The sequence below is a fragment of the Arachis hypogaea genome, chromosome 11 (assembly GCF_003086295.3).
Source record: "Arachis hypogaea cultivar Tifrunner chromosome 11, arahy.Tifrunner.gnm2.J5K5, whole genome shotgun sequence".
NCBI classification, from domain to species: Eukaryota; Viridiplantae; Streptophyta; class Magnoliopsida; order Fabales; family Fabaceae; genus Arachis; species Arachis hypogaea.
Window position 1 is genome coordinate 67,830,159 of NC_092046.1, and position 4,964 is coordinate 67,835,122.

The following is a 4,964-nucleotide window of genomic DNA, read 5'->3' on the forward strand; positions in this document are numbered from 1 at the left end:
AAGCTCCCCTTCAAAACTTAAATTCTAATCTATTTATACACTTTCTTCAAATGGTCTTCAAGCCTTCAATTGGGCCTTTGCTCTTGGTGGAATTGGGTTGAGAGAGGCCTTGGTTGATTGCTCTTGGAGTTTGGAGAAGAACCGAATTGAACCGGGTTGGAATCATGAAAGCTTGAGTGAAAGTTGGAGTAAAAGTTAGGGTCTAACTTTTGCTCCAACTTTTCACATCAGCACCCTTGTTTTGCTGATACCAACGTTGGGGCAAAAGTTAGGGGTCTAACTTTTGCTCCAACGTTGGCCTCCCCTTAGTTCTTCATGGCGCCAACGTTAGCCAGAAAGTTAGGGGCTAACGTTGGCGCAAACTTTTGCTAGCCCAGGGAGTTTTTCAAGCACCAACGTTAGCCAAAAAGTTAGGGGCTAACGTTGGCGCAAACTTTTGGTGCATCCAGGGAGTGTTTTTCACGCCAAAAGTTAGCCAAAAAGTTAGGGGCTAACTTTTGCTCCAGCTTTTTCCCAAAAGTTAGCCAAAAAGTTAGGGGCTAACTTTTGCTCCAGCTTTTGCTTCCTGGTTCATAATTTATCCAAGACTCAAGTCATTCCTCCTAGCCATTGCATCAACCTTTCTCCAAGCTTTCTTCACCTATCATTAATCAACCAAACACATTAAAGCTATGCTCAAAATCATGAGATATTCATTCTTTCATAATATATGATAATTATAGCATAAAACCTCATGAAATAGCATGAATTCATACATGGTTGATTAAATCAAAGGAAACATGAAAATCTACCCAATTGGCTTGCTTTTGGCTCAAGAAAAGTGCATAATTCAATTGAAAACAAAAGAAAAAGGCTAGTGAAACTAGGCTAAGATGACTTGTCATCACGTACGCACAACTCTCTGTTTTATACGCATTTTGAAAAAAATATGGGTGACGCGTTTGCGTGGGTGATGCAATCGCGTGAATGGCCATTTTTTGAAAAACGACGCGAACGCGTGGTGCACGCGTTCGCATGGTAAGGCTTGTGCTTCCAGCACTATTCCAGCCCCACTCCATCATAACTTTCTGCCATATACCCATTTACGTCGAGTTTTTAGGGCCACACTTGCGCATGGGTGACGCGCACGCGTGGGAGGCTATTTTCCAAAATGATGCGAATGCGTCAGCGACGCGTTTGCGTGGGCATGGTTGTGCCTAAGGCACACCTCCAGCCACGCTTTCGCGTGACTTTCTGTTTCGTTTTCCCTTGTCTTGCATGCACATATGACGCGTACGCGTCAGCGACGCTCGCGCGTCGCATGCGAATTTTATATATATATATATATATGCAGAATGCAAATACAAATGCAGGTTATATGCAGAGATTATGAGAAGAGTCATTAACAAAAAAAAAATAGAATAAAGTAAAATAAAACTAAGACTGAAACGGAACGATCATACCATGGTGGGTTGTCTCCCACCTAGCACTTTGCTTTTACATCCTTAAGTTGGATGTTCTTCAGGCTCATTCTGCTTCTGTTGGTGGGTCTTCCAAGAGGAAAACCTCTAGCTCTTTGTGATCCTTAATCTTCTCTCCATGAAAAAGCTTTAGGCGATGTCCATTAACCTTGATGAATTTGGAGCTAGAAGGATGACGCAAGTGAAAAACTCCGTATGGCTCTGCCTTTTCTACTCTGTAGGGACCTTCCCATCTTGATCTTAGTTTACCTGGCATAAGCCTTAGTCTGGAGTTATAAAGAAGAACTAACTCCCCTGGTCCGAACTCTCTCCTTTTTATGTGCTTGTCATGGACAGCCTTCATCTTCTCCTTGTAACGCCTGGAGTTGTCATATGCTTCTAGGCGAAGATTCTCTAATTTTGCTAATTGAAACTTCCTCTCAGCACCAAATTCTTCAAAATTCATGTTGCACTCCCTTACAGCCCAGAAAGCCTTGTGTTCCACCTCTACTGGAAGGTGGCAAGCCTTTCCGTATACCAAGCAGAAGGGGCTCATTCCAATGGGTGTCTTATACGCTGTTCTATATGCCCAGAGTGCATCTTGTAGTCTGGCACTCCAGTCTTTCCTGTGAGGCTTTACTATCTTCTCTAAAATGCGTTTAATCTCCCTGTTAGATACTTCTGCTTGTCCATTGGTTTGGGGATAATAAGCTGTTGCTACTTTATGAACAATCCCATGCTTCTTTAGTAATCTTGTTAGTCTCCTGTTACAAAAGTGAGTGCCTTGATCGCTCACGATTGCTCATGGGATCCAAAGCGACAGATAATATGATTTCTAACAAAGGAAACAACAGTTTTAGCATCATCAGTACGGGTAGGAATTGCTTCCACCCATTTCGAAACATAATCTACAGCTAATAGTATATAAAGGTAACCATTAGAGTTTGGAAATGGACCCATGAAGTCAATGCCCCAAACATCAAAAATTTCATAGAAAAGCATAATCTGTTGAGGCATCTCATCCCTCTTGGATATATTACCAAACCTTTGGCATGAGGAACAAGATTTACAAAATTCAGCAGCGTCTTTAAAAAGAGTAGGCCACCAGAATCCACAGTCTAAGATTTTTCTAGCTGTTCTTTGAGGGCCAAAATGTCCTACACTCTCAGAAGAGTGGTAGGCCTCTAAAATGGACTGGAATTCTGATTGGGGCACACATCTTCTAATTACCTGGTCAGCACCACATCTCCATAAATATGGGTCGTCCCATATATAATATTTAGACTCGCTTTTCAACTTGTCCCTTTGATGTTTAGTAAAATTGGGAGGGAAAGTATGGCTAACTAGATAATTAGCTACAGGTGCATACCAAGGAACTACTTCGGATACTGCTTGCAAACTATCAAATGGGAAAGTATCATTGATAGGAGTGGAGTCATCCTTAATGTGCTCAAGGCGACTCAAGTGGTCTGACACTAAATTCTAGTTACCATTCCTATCCTTAATTTCTAAATCAAATTCTTGCAGCAACAGTATCCAACGTATCAACCTTGGTTTGGAATCTTTTTTAGCTAATAAATATTTTAGAGCTGCATGGTCTGAGTATACTACTACCTTGGTACCAAGTAAATAGGCTCGGAATTTATCCAGAGCAAAAACAATAGCAAGAAGTTCTTTTTCAGTAGTAGTGTAATTAGACTGAGCAGCATCTATGGTTTTAGATGCATAAGCAATTACGAAGGGATCCTTACCTTCGCGCTGAGCCAGCGCCGCTCCTACTGCATGGTTGGAGGCATCACACATAATTTCGAATTGTTGGCTCCAGTCTGGTCCTCTCACAATTGGAGCTTGAGTCAGGGCAATTTTCAGCTTATCAAACGCTTTCATGCAATCTTCACTGAATTCGAACTCAATATCTTTCTGTAACAGTCTGGATAAAAGTAATGCTACCTTACTGAAGTCCTTAATGAATCTCCTGTAAAAACCTGCATGGCCAAGGAACGAATGGACTTCCCTCACAGAGGAGGGGTAAGGTAAACTAGAAATGACATATACTTTTGCTGGATCTACTGAAATACCAGTTTTAGAGACAACATGTCCTAGAACAATCCCTTGTTTTACCATAAAATGACACTTTACAAAATTCAATACAAGGTTTGAACTGACACATCTGTCTAATACTCTAGCTAAACTATCCAAGAAGAGGTCAAATGAATCACCATATATGTTAAAATCATCCATAAAAACTTCCATACGGTTCTCAATAAGATCTGAAAAGATACTCATCATGAATCTTTGGAAAGCAGCCCATGCATTACATAAGACAAAAGGCATCCTTTTGTATGCATACGTTCCAAATGGACATGTAAAAGTAGTCTTTTCCTAATCTTCAGGAGCTATATGAATTTGAAAGTAGCCTGTATAACCATCTAAAAAGAAGTAATGGGATTTACCTGACAGGCGATCAAGCATCTGATCAATGAATGGCAAGGGGTAGTGATCCTTGCGAGTAGCTTGGTTGAGACGCCTATAGTCAATGCAAACCCTCCATGAATTCTGCACTCTAGTTGTCAGGAGTTCTTCATGCTCATTCTTGACTGTTGTGACTCCAGACTTCTTGGGCACCACTTGTACTAGACTGACCCATTCACTATCTGAGATGGGGTAAATGATATCTGCTTCAAGTAGCCTGGTTACCTCTTTCTTGACAACTTCTAAGATTGTGGGATTCAATCTTCTTTGGGGTTGACGGACAGGTTTTGATTCCTCTTCTAAATATATTCTGTGCTCACAAACTTGAGGGCTGATGCCTACTATATCCGCCAAGCTCCATCCAATTGCTCTCTTATGTTTTCTCAGCACACTGAGCAGTTGCTCTTCTTGTTGAGAAGTGAGTTCCCTTGCAATGATAATTGGGAACTTCTGATTATCCTCAAGGTAAGCATACTTGAGGTGTGGAGGAAGGGGCTTCAATTCCATTTCTGCTCTTGGCTGGGCTTTGGATCATCCGGGGTTAGTGATAATGGTAAAGTGTCTTCATTATGTTCAGAGGGTGTCCCCACACTTGGACCTTGCTCCATGTGTTTCTCTTCTACTTCTTCTTGGTGAACTTCAGCTATAGTTTCATCAATGATGTTGCACTGGAAGATAGAATGATCTTCCGGAGGGTGCTTCACAGCTTCATTTAAACTGAAACTCACTGTTCTGCCATCTATTCCAAAGGAGTAAGTTCCTGAGAATGCATCCAGCTTGAATTTTGAAGTCTTCAGGAATGGTCTTCTAAGCAGGATTGATGATGGTTTTCCTGAATCATTAGGGGGCATTTCTAGGATATAGAAGTCAATAGGAAATGTGAGCCCCTTAATGCTCACTAATACATCTTCAGCAATTCTAACTACTGCAATAATGCTTTTATCTGCTAACACAAAATGAGCTACCGACCTTTTTAAGGGAGGGAGCCTTAGAGTATCATATATAGACAATGGCATTATACTAACACACGCTCCTAAGTCACACATGCAATCA